This window comes from Hirundo rustica, chromosome 5 (genome assembly GCF_015227805.2).
Source record: "Hirundo rustica isolate bHirRus1 chromosome 5, bHirRus1.pri.v3, whole genome shotgun sequence".
NCBI lineage: Eukaryota > Metazoa > Chordata > Aves > Passeriformes > Hirundinidae > Hirundo > Hirundo rustica.
Window position 1 is genome coordinate 58,827,732 of NC_053454.1, and position 12,941 is coordinate 58,840,672.

The following is a 12,941-nucleotide window of genomic DNA, read 5'->3' on the forward strand; positions in this document are numbered from 1 at the left end:
ATGTGGGACCTATCTGTAGAAAATATAGGTTTGGCACATGCTGATAGATAGATGGCTTCTGGGATTCTCTTTTCTTTCCAACACCAGATCTGTCATAGCCTAACTATGAAAATATATATACTAACACTGACTTGGACAAACTGAATCAGGCCTTGTTGGGCAGAATGAGCCATTCTGGAGAGAGCAATACTCTCTTATTGAGTCAGGCCAATAACAGATGAGTGGTCTTGCAAGTGTTTCCAGCACAACATTATTTTTTCAAAGTATAAATCAGCTGCCTAATTTGCAGCACTTCACTCAACACTGAGATATTTCTCAACCATGCTTTTACATGAATGGGCAACATGAGTGTCGTTACCAGCCCTTCCCATCAAAATTGGTCACTGATTCTCCTTTACAGTACTGCTTTCAGCTGTTTTGAGAAACTGCAACTATTGACTCTGACATTTCCTCTGCTGAGCAAATGCATCCTTAGAAAAACAAACCCGACTAAGGAAATTTAAAAAATCAAAAACTCAAAAACAGACTACTAGACAAAAACTGAATTTATTCTTCTGGTAGAAAATCATTATTCTGTATGACAGAAATAGAGGTGGGCAACAAAACAAAAAAGCTGAACTAAGTTCAAACCAGTGCCTGATTGTGACTCATCTCTGTTCATGAATAAGGATGAACCAAATCAATGAAAGGTTTCTGGCATTATGTCCTTATCATAAAATATGTTTGATTTCTCACATATTTGTCATCAGCTCCTTTGGCTTGGCTTGCTTTTTGGCTGATAGAAGTAAGTTAGACCCTTGAACTAAGTCACATCTTGAACTATCTCACTGAAAGAGAAGCATTCTGCATTCCATCAACTTTTTCTGAGGAATAACTCATAGCAGAAAATAAAGAAACAACCCCAAAGTTTTGTTCAAAAGATTTTGCTGAGAGGAGATAGAATGAAAAATGGTATCCAGGTCAACCTGCAGGACATTTAGGCCCTTGCAGGCAGCGGTGGACAACAAGAAGTAAAGGATCAGGGCTTTTCCACAGTTTACTCTGCCTTAAAGCCATCTAGTCCCTCTATATCCTCTCACTCATATGAACTTTATATGAAAAATGGGTAGATACAGGAAAAGAGGCATTTTACTCTGCTTCCCTCGGTCTCTCCTTAGCCTCAAGAGGACCACATAAGAAGCTGACTTAAACTCAGAATATTAGTGAGAGTGGTTCTTCTCGTTATGAAAGTTTTTTTAAAAAGGCAGGTTGCTATTTATTTGGCATTAGCAAATAAAGAATTCATATCAATCCTTAACAACGTGTCTGTGCCAACTTTTCTGTATCTGTAAGAAAAATGGCTCAGTAGATCTTAGGAATTCATATTTACTTTTACTTATATCTAGCAACAAACACATAAATATTGCTGTTAACACAAAACAATTGGTATTTGTCCATAGCAATAGAGCTTTTGTTTCATGTTCTTATTTGAATTAATTATTTAGCTTTTCTAACAGTATATCAAGTCTCTACTACAAGAGGAATCACAATATTCATAATTTAATATGCAGTTTGAACTCAGAGGAATACAACCAAATCTGTGCAACCATTTACAGAATTAGTCAGGTTTTTTTCTCAGAAGATATGGAAAAAGCTGTGATTGTCTTACTTTACAATTCAGCTGAACTAATGTCATTTGCTAGAAACATTTTAGAATTAATCCTGACATTTTTAATCAAAGAATGTTTTGTGGTTTGGGGTGTTTTTACTGAAGACTTAGGTATTCAGCTAGTTTGACAGTTGCTTGAATATGTTTTGAGGAATTTTGGCACTAATCATTGAATAAATTATTAGAAAACATATCTTTCTTGCACAGTGCCAGCCATTTTCACCCCTGTTTATCAGTTACTAGCTCTTAATGATAAAATCCACTTATCTTAAGAAAAGAATCCCTTTTTCCTCAAAAAGAGAGATAATGTAGCATTTTGTGTTCTTTTAGTGTATTAAAAATATATATTTTTACACGTTCATGATCTTAGAAAATTTAAAAGCATTAAATAGATTTGAAAAGAACTTATTTGAAATTTGCACTGTGAGGACATTATTATAAGGCCTTTCTATGAAGATATGTAACAAACATCATCTCACAGCTCGGCTTCAACTTCTTCTACCTAGAGTACAAAGGTATAGGCAGTTCCAATAAGAATCAGCCATTTTGACCCAAACAGGAGAGTATCAGAAACTAAAAGCAACTATGTCATTTAAAGAGGATAGTTGCAACCTGTTTGTTTGTTTGTTTGTTTGTTGCACAACTGTGTCACATTTTTGCTGTTCCACTGAATGACACCACAGCTCTTGGTGACTCCCCATCGCACACATTGATGTGCACAGCACGAGTGGTGGGAGCAGGTTTCCCAGCCTTGTTGGCCAGCAGATCTGGACCAGATAGCAAGAGTAATCCTGTGTGAATAGACTGTAACAGACTGCTTCCTCCTGTAAAGGATGAGGGACCAAAGCACAGACCACAACCGCGAGCGAGCTCCCTGCCTCCTCTCAGCCTGGGGGTGGACAACCGCAGGCTGCTGCTGAAGCAGCTTAAGGCAAGATGTCATGCTGCAATTTAATCCTGGAGAACAATCAAGCACAGGTTTTCAGAGCCTTTCTTTGCTTTTCTAAACAATATTTTCAAAAACAAAATATGGGTAGAGACTAAACATTCCCGTTCATTGAGACAGAAGTATCCTATTGATAGTAGCTTAAAACAGTTCCTTTTTTGTTGGCTTGCATGAAAATTTAGGTTTCGAAATGAGAAAAAGACTTAAACAGAAGGCATTGCGAGACAGAACGGATGTTAACTCATTCTCGTTACCCGATCACTTCAGAATCCACTGGCTATTCACAGCCTTGCATTTCCTTACACCAAGATTATAGAGTGCAGAGAAAAGAGAAGATCAGAGCAAACAGATCATTTTGCTGCAAGCAACAGCCTGTTTGGAGACTTTTAAGCGCGGTAGATTGAGAAAATGTTTAGTGACCATCGGCCTAGTTAAATCTGTGAAAGCCCCAAGAGGCATTTATGGCAAACAATTTTATTACCGTTTCTGTTTATCGTTGAAAGCTTGGGTCAGATAAGTGCCCTATTTTCACAAGAATCAGACCTTTTTATCTGCTTCTCAATGCCCTTTGACTGAAACAGATGGAGTTGCGTAAGTTCCTTAGATCTCAAAAGCATTATGTCTCGAATTTTGCATCAGGAGCTTTTACTGCAGATCTCTTTTCAGGCAAAATACTTTTACTCATTTTCCACTGGGGGAGAGGAGTAAAGGCTCTCCGCTGTCCCTTATACTACAGCATCTTAGGCCAGTGAAAAGCTGATACAAGCTACATTTAGGATTCAAGCAGTAAATGCAAGGGGAGAATCAGCTGAGTATTACAAGATCCATCCTACAAAATGGAGCTGTCAAACAAAGAAGGCTGGAGCAGGATTAGTCTGACTGTTCAGCTGCAGGATCAGGCTGGGACAGCAGGCAGTCCAGAGGGATCTGTATCCAAGAGACAGGACCAAAGGCTGGAGCAGATAGGAGCGGGTGCTATGTCTCAGGATCACAGACCAGAACCACACCTAAGTCTCTGATTGGAAACCCGGCTGATGGAAAACCATGAGCTAAGCTTTCAACGCAGTACTCGAATCCTGAGGGACAGACTGTGGCCAGGGGATCTGACTGCTGCTCGGAATCCCCAAGTCATCCAAGTCAGTTTTGGAAGGGATTTGGTTCATGCTAGAAGTGTTGCTGTCAGTCAGACCTTTGTACATGTTCATGCACACAAAGAAACAGGTGTAAAAACTCATAGGAGAACAGATACCTTGCACTTTGCATTTGAAAGGTTTCAAGTAAGCTAGGATAGCCTGTTCAGTAGGCGGGCATTAGGAGATAAATATGGAATGTTGCCCCTGAGATACATGGATTTACAAAAAAAAATATTCTGAAATAAAAAAGAATATATACATATAAATTTTTCTAGCATCAGTATTGGAAACCTTTCAAAGATTTGCAGAACATGAGGAAGAATACACTCAACACAAGGAATTTTATAAAAATATCTCTCCAACCAAAAACTCAAGATAACTTTTCTTTTCTAATACTCACTCTAGGTTGATCATGTTCTATCTGTTCTCTGTACCAGAATAGAATTTATTTCTCTTTACCTTTGCGTGTGAACTGAAACCCAGGAATACCATACGGTCTAGAAGAAGTGCACAGTAAGTCCCAAGATCCGCTTTATAAAAATAAAAACAAAGCAGCATTTTATTCTTATCTATCTCTGCAAACTTACATTGTAAGTTAAAGTCTCTTACTGTGTAAAATATCGATTCAAATTATGTTTTTAAACATCTAAAAATAATCATTTAAATAAGTACTAGCTCTTGAGCTTGTGACTTTTTAATGCTAAAGTCTATAATTTCTAAATTAACTGTTCTTATTAATGTGCTTAAAGTCATTACAATCGAAAAATTGCCTTGTCAGAATGGAAAATAAATTGGAGGCTTCCTTCTGGTTGTTCACAGACTGACTTCTGTCATTGTGACTGCAGTCAGCTGCTGCTCATATTGGCATTGTGGGTGTAGAAGTCCAAGAATGAAAGTAAACAAGTATTTTCTATGGTAGCACGGCAAAACACAAATTTGTCCATACTGATAAAGAACACTGGGCAAGGGCATTGCCTGTAGAGATGCTGTAGCTGTTGTGTGAATCATGACTGTCACTGAGATCAGGAGAACCACTTCCATGAAGCTTCATTTTCTCTTGGATGGGAAGGAGCAGGTTGGCCTGGCTTTTGCTTCTTCACAGCAATGCCAGTCTGTCTCCTCATCTGTTCACTTGCTGCTCTGCGGTATAATTCTCTCAGTTCCAGATGTTTCATTAATCTTACCATTAAAACAATGTGGTTTGTACACATGGTGTTGGGTAATTTTAATTTTCAGAAATAAAAAGCATATTTGATTTGAAAAATCAATTCCTAAGAGCTACTCACTGTTCATGAGTACCACTCTCATATTAGCTGAATTTTAATTCAGTCATGGATGTAGGAGAAAGGAATACAAGTGATCCCACCCCTGGAAAGTAACAGCTATGTTAATTAACCAATACAGACTTGCCTCAATGGGTCATAGATGTATCCAACAAGGACGAGTGAGACAAAAAAGGGGATTAGCAGGTGAGGGGGGCAGGGCATTATCATGGAGGAGGAGCTTTGAGGAGCATGAAGGAGAGAATCATGAAGCAGGGTCCTGGGGAGGGAGAATCACTGCTGTGAGGTCAGTCTGGGTCTGCAGTCAGAGCTTGTTGTTGGAACCTGCAGTCACAGTCTAGCTGGGTAAATCAGGCTCTGCAAAGCAATACCTGCAGTCACAGTTTAGTAGGAAATAACCAGCAGTCTGAGACTGCAAGGGAAACCTACAGTAGGAGCTTGCTGCCGCCAGAGTCGGTGAGTGGTTGGAGTCAGGATGGCTGAGCTGTGAAGAGGAATAAACCAGGACCCTTTTCATACCGTGGTAAACAAGAAGTCTGTGCTTTGGCTCTCTTTCACTCTCTAATAGGAGGTCTGCTGCAACAATGGAGATTGTGCTTTGGGGTTCAATTAAATATATAAAAACATTATAATAATATAAATAAGTTCATCTTGCATGTTTTAACCTAGCTGCCTGACAACTTAATTTTGCATAAAGCTGTACACATAACACATTCTTATCCTTGGGAACAAGTTTGCTCCCATGAAGAGCTTCTAGAACTATTGTGCAGTAACTAAGAGCCACAGGAGCCTCCATGGCCTTAGCTTAGTTTCAGTTCTGGCTTGGAAAAAAGACTACAGAAAGCTGTTGTAGTCAACAGGAACACAAAATGCTTTTAAAACTGGAGCACTTTTTTTTTTCCCCCACGCCTATTGTGCAGCCATGGTCACAAGGATTCAGATATTGTCAAAAGGTATCAGGAAATTCACAGCCAGGAAAATACTATCACAACTCATGTATGTAATTGAGCTTGGTTTTTAAGTATGACATCTTACAATAAATGTTTTGTTCCCCCTATTTTACTCATTTAATGGCCAAAATCATGTTCATGAAGACCTAGGTTACAATATGTATGGGAAATTAACAGAGGCTTATCAGAATTCATCAGCGATCAATTCATCAGTATTTAGCCTCTTGCTTACCTCAATACCTTGTGACACCAACTAAGGAGAGTTGTCCTCCAGAAGCATGGTACCCAATTCTGCTTATTACTGAGATACGTTACACTTCCAAAGGGTAAAAAAAAAAAAAAAAAAAAAAAAAAAAAAAAAAAAAAAAAAACCCCAAAAAAAAAAAAAAAACCCCACTTAATTATTATTTGAAGCCTGAATTTAAATCTCACATATTCTTTTACGATGCACTCTGGAAGTGGTCAGGAGGCTGATCTTAAGTTGTTTGTGAATCTCAGGTGAGAGGGAAAGGTTATGTGAGACTTTCTGGCTGAAAAAGATTACATTGAAAGCAACACAAAATGAATTCACAAGTATGGCTTATAGTTTATTTTTCCTTGGGAGCATCACCAGTGAAACCTTACATGAAGTCACAAGGATTTTGAAAGGCTAAATGAGCTTTCCTGAAATTCTTGAAGAACCTTAAGAGCTTGATACAAGAGAAGGCAAAAAAGAAAATTCAAAGGAGATTGTAATATACACACACAAGGATTTTCAGTAAACAGTGTTATATCTGAAAAAAAAAAATTGTCACAAAGGTGCAGATAAACTCAATGTAAACAAACAAAAAAAAAAAAACGGCCCCCAAAAAGTCAGGATTATTGACCCCAATGCAAAATAATGTTGCCTGATGCTGCCTTCCCCTGCTGTCTTTTCTGCTTTCTAGTGGTCATCTTTTTTGCTCCCTGCTTCCTCCCCTCATTGTGATTCCATTTCTCTTGTTTATCCAGGTCCACACAAGAAGTGCAGGATATAGAGGAGATAATAAACAATGGAAACCCTTCAAAATCATCAAATAAATATTTTAGTAAATATATAAATATTTGTGCCATTTGGATGGATGGAAGCAGGGGCAAATGCAAGGTCTTGCATAAACTAAAATTTTCTCTCTTTTTAAGAATATCTGAAAAGAGGAAGCCAAAGTGCTGTGTTACAGCTAAAATGTTTTCTCTGAGTAGCCAATTCATTGTACTCTTGCAAGGCAAATATAATTGCCCTGCTAAACAGATTAAATAAGTGTCTAAAATCACGCACTTAGACCTCTATATTCTCCCACTGATATTTCAATATTGAATTGAAATCAAAAATGTTCCACTAAGAATGTTCCCTCAAGCACTAGGATTCAGATAATAAAAGGAATCTTTTGTCAACAGTTTTAAAACATTATAAAAAAGTGTTTAAAATGGTTTGAAAGGACATTTGATAAATCTTTCAACTTATTAAAAGCATAAAGAGTCAGCTTTTCTGCTGCTGTAAATTATCATCACCTTGCTTAACTCAAGGGAACCTCAGATCTTGTTCTTTTTTATGAGATATGGTTGATTATTGCATAACTGATAGTTTTAAAAGGGTATAATTTCTGGGTTTGTTTTATTTTTTTAAGTTTTCTCTTCAGTAGTGTTTTGCAGCACTTCAGTCATGTTTTAGTGTAGGGTCTGGTTAGGGAATTAGATATGAGTTTGACCACTAAAATCAATAATAAAGTAAACCCCTGGAGTTTAGATTAATAAGTTTATATACATGGAATTGAAGGTTCAGTTCATCTATAAGAGTGTAAGTCTCTCAAATATGACATTGCCAAGATAGGTCATCCTGCATTTTTCAATGAAATCTTGGGAATAATCTATATATTGAAAAAGCAATAATGAACTCCATAAAAATAAATGTAAACAACACCTATTTCTAGATTTTGCAGAACATTATGATTTCTCAAAGAGTTTACAGTAAGAAATTTACAGTAAATACAGCATATTGCCTGTAAAAGGGAATCAACTTCTTATTTGGTTTTGAAAGGAAGAACAATTAATAGTCCAACCAGTCACCCCAGGTCTGACCTGAAAGATAAGAAGCTCTCCAAAGCTCTCCTCAAGAGTCAGTATCAGACAACCACTTATCTTCTCTATAAAAAAAGCCAGTGATGCAACAAAGATTTAAAATATTTTTATTCTTGTATACATAAAGGCACACTTCACATAGGTCTGGTTTATATTTACCAACCCAGAGACAGCTAGACCAATTTTAAGCACAAAAATTGCTTTAGAAAACATCACATTAGGAATGTATACATTCAGCAGTTGTTTCAGAAGTACCAAAGATAGCAAAAACATTTAGTAACCTTCAAGTATGTACATGTAAGTACCATCTCTTTCCCATTGCTCCTGTTAGAAGCTTTCCTTAAGCAATAAAATTATTCTCTCTATGCTTACTTTTACTCCCATTTACTTCCCCAGATGCACGTATTCTAACTTTAGCAATGTTTGGTATCTTGTGCTGTGCTGATGAATTTGGAAGCTTTCTACTTATTTTAATATCCACATAGTCATACCACAACTACAGTATGAGCAAAGTATAATTGAAGGTACTCGTTCCTATAAGCCTTATCATGCCAGTTCAGCACATTGCCAGAGGTGAAAAATACTGGGAAGAAAACAAATGAAGCCCTTTAATTTTAGTAAAATAGTGTGTGGAATAATACAGGTGTGACCTGAAATTCGAAAGTAAAGTGAAAAAAAATGCAGCTCTTTTGCATTCAAATTGTGTTCTTGTTTGTTTAACAGAGATAAATGTTTGTTTCATTCCAGTGTCATCAGTAAATTCACACATTCGACAGGGGAAGTTAGGCAGGCTGTATATTTTGGTCTCTATTTCTGATAACTTCCGCAGGTTTTTAATCTCTTTTAAATAGTGTTACCCTAAACTCATTCTCCTACAAGTTGTACAATTTTCAGTCTCTTAGTTTTTGATTAGTAACATGTCATTAGCTCCTCAATCAACTGACAATTTTCCTTGGAGACTTTGAATTTCAAAAGTGGAAATCAAGCAGAAAACTTTTTTGTTGGCGTAAACTTTTCAAGATTTCTGTATGTATCATCAAGTACATGGAAGAGCTTTACAGGACATCCCGAACTTCCCCAGGATAAACTGCAGTAAACTACAGTTCCAAATATCAGGTACACATCTGTTATTAGACTTAATATTAGCATTAATTCCATGGCTTTTCCAGCTGATACTGTCTGTGTAAGTACAAGCCATCTCCTAAAGAAGGGGTGCTTTAGGTCACTTTTCCCTGGGATCTGTTCTTTCCGATTCTCACTGCTGTCTTCAAGCCAACCTTTTCTTCACCTCTACAGCTTCTCTCCCTCTTGGTCTCTTCCCACCTCAGCCAGCCACCATATTAGATGACAAGCTGAAATATTAATAATAGTAATAGTAATAATATTCTCTGCGAGAATATGTAGAGGTGTTCACACCCAGAAGCATCATTGTCTCTAAATGAAGGTAGAGAGTAAAAAGAAGGATTTGGTCACACCTTGTGGGGAAAGCAAAAGTTATATAGCTTATCACTCACCTCTGAATGCACGCAAGTTCTAAACTAACACGTACAAATCTGATAAAAGCAGGTCTGTTTCTGCAGCATTGCTGCTGTTCTGCTCAATTAAATATTCAGTAATTGCATTCTCTTGCTTCTTGCAAAGTGCAGGGACCCTGCACTTTGAAAGTACAACCACTTAGCAGCCAGAAGCATTGGCCAAGGCCAACGCTAAGGCAGAGCATGAAGTCATAAACATGCACAGATGTTACTATTTGAAAACATTGAAGAGCTACTGAAGTTCCTGAGCACATCCCAAGTTGTGTTGATTTCAGCAGTAATGAGTCATAAGGGAAGAAGACGCTACTAAAATTATATGCCTGGACACTTTTCTTTGCCACTTACATTCAGGAAAAAAACAACAGTGTCTTTAGAAAATCTTAATGGGGAGGAGAGCACTCTGGAAATGAATAAATCTGTTTGCTTCTGTTTATGCAGTAAAACAAATACAATCCTGATGCATTACACAGTTCTGATGATTTCATGGAAAGCTCAGGAGATCTAATTTCACAAGTATCTAAAAAGGTTAGTGCTGAAGGTTATGGGAAGTTATGAAACTGATTATTTTAGGGAAAATTTTACTTAATGGAATTTGGGCAGTTTTACAAATACAGCAAAGAAAAGGAGACTACTCACATATTCTGTGCCAGTCCAGCACTGATGAATAATTGCATTGAGTCTACTGAAATATTCAGTTAGGTGAGTGAATACACTCAGGAGGTCTTATTTTTTTTTTTTTTTTTTTAAGAAGTCCCTGAACCTTTTCTGAGTTCACTTTAGTAGCAGCTCAAGCTTACTCCACCATGTAGAAACAGGGATTTCATGACAAGCATGAAAATTTACTACCGAGTGCTGCTACATTTATGCTCATGCTAACCTTTCTGTAGTTACCTCACCCTTCTATTACAGAGGAATGGACCCTCAAATTAAGAAAATACTAAAAGAGATGCAAACTAATAACTCTGTTCACCTTGGCAAGTATAATCCAAGGTTTCAGAAAGCTGCCTTTAGGGGAGAAAACTTAATCTCTGAGATAATCCTGGCCCCTTATCTACTAAAGGACTGTAATTTTAACTGAGGCAGAGTAGAGCTAACAGTGTGCATTTTACATTTTTACCAGTGCAAGGGTAAAGGTACACAGAAAAAGAGATAATTTAAGCTACCACTGCATTTCTAACTCAAGAAATAGGGTACCAAAACTGGAAGAAAGTAGAAGTTCCTAAAAATAGAAATTTCAGGGTTTTCCCCCTTTGTTGTTGCCATTCAGCAATTCTTTTCGTCCCTTTTCTCTGTTGTTTAGGAAGTGCTGTTGTAGAAACAACTTTGCCTTAGACACTTTGTCTCCAGAAATGTTCTCTGTTTGTCTTATTCCTAGAGAAAACTACTCAAACCATGCAATAAGTTGGCAGGTATCAGTCAGCATCTCCTTGTTGGGCCCAAACTCAGCTAATGAAATGAACCAGTGCAAGTTCCATATCACCTTTTACAAAAGGATCACTTATATATGTAACTATGCATCACAGTATCAGTCTCCTCCCACTATTATTTGCTGAGGTTTGGCTCTAGATAGTTAGACTTCTAAATTTAGTTAAATATATTTAGTTTTACATCTAGATCGGTAATTATAGGGAAGTTGGTTTGATTCAGAGTGTTTGAAATGAGGTGCAATCCTCCAAAGAATAAGGGAAAAAGAATGCAGTTTTGGTAGTATTTATGATTCATAAACAAATCTACATTATAGCTTATAAACCATGAAGATTACGATGTAGCTCAAGAGCTGCATAAATCTATTAATGGACATGGAAAAGTAGCAATGTTAAGCCACATGAGAATGTGGCCTCATGACAAAAAGGGCAGAAGTGGGCAAAGTTTAAAGCATTGAATTTCCTCATGTTTAAAAACTTACATGTGAAAGAAAAAGCTTTTTACCTCTTGGCCTACATCTATCTGTGGAGATAGGTGCATGCAAACCTTGCAAATCTTGGCAGGTTTGTCAGGAAATGTAGGGCTGTTACAGAAGGCGGTCTTTCAGGCAACTTGTACAACTATTTTTCTAACTAAGGCTCTTGCTGGAAAACTCCTACAGCTCATCTTTCCAAAATCTTTGGGTGTCACAAGGGTTGGTGCTGTTTTCCAAAACCAAAGGAGCCCTCACTACAGTTTGAGGTGATTCCCAGCTGCAGTAAGGTACAGAAAGTTGCTGGGAAGAAATGGGCCTGTTGCATTTCTATTGATAAAGTGAATCTGTTTGTTATTAAAGTTTATAAAGTTTATATAAGTTTATAGTTTATAATTATTTCTGTTGTACTGAATTATCTCCAAGCTCTTGATATTGAATTAAGATAACAGTGAATCAAACAGCTATCTCAGAAATGTCACAAGTCCATTATGCAAAGGAATATCATCACCTGACTTTTTCTTCTTTTCCTTTCCATTTATGAGAAATTATTGATTTTGTTTGTGATGAAAATAATCACAGCTTGTTCTTGTAGAAAAAAACCCATGAAAAATAAAAATTAATAAATTGAGCTGCAATTTTCAGATCTTGAAGATCCTTCTGGATACCAAATTTGTATTTATAGGGTTAGTCCCCAAATACGAAAATTTTTACCAAGAACCCATCCATCTTTGACCCAGAACTCCGAGATGAGACTTTACACCTATTTAGCAGTTGGTAACTTAACATCGGCCTATTTTATGCAAGTAGTCTTCTATTTAAATAGCAGCCATTTCCATTTATTAGAGTAATCCAATTTTCTAAGGACAGTCTAATCATACAGCTGCCCCATTAGGCCATGGATGAATGTCATCAAATACTTGTAATTATATTTAAAATCTCTTACTGCTGTTTAGCATTCCATCACACCTGCAGCACTATCAGTGGCTCACAGATATGAAGTACAGAAATCCCTGTCTTTTCTAGAGAGCATGTGGAGTACGTCCCTGTTCTAACAAGGATCACTGCATTGGTGCATTTTGTAATGCTCATAAGGGGAAAATTACCAGGGCTTTAATGAAGAAAAGTCGAATTGACAATCATTTTGCAGACATTATCTATAGGTAGTTCAGCAGAGGTGAATTACTGTAGTATTTGCACAGTATTTTAGAGAGAGTCCTTCATCCATCTAAACACTGAGCCTGGTTTTGCTGCAGGCTGTTATACCACAGAAGAGGGGTGCATTTACAAGGCCTCAATTACTCTTAGATAGGAGAGAATAGCCTAAAGGTCTTTTACAGCTAAGCTCATCTGAGACCTCCCTTGAGAGGTTTTTCCTTAACTGAAATTTGTTGAAGGCTTCTTGAAGCTTGTGACTTCCTCTCCCACCAACACTCGAGTCAAGATGCAATAAGA

The 12,941-nt window shown here is 37.2% G+C and overlaps 1 pseudogene; it reads right to left on the minus strand.

Annotated features, from left to right (window-relative positions):
• The window catches only part of LOC131378568 (uncharacterized), a 68,570-nt pseudogene extending 56,295 nt beyond the window's left edge, over positions 1-12,275 (minus strand).
• Between the last annotated feature and the right edge of the window lie 666 nt (positions 12,276-12,941).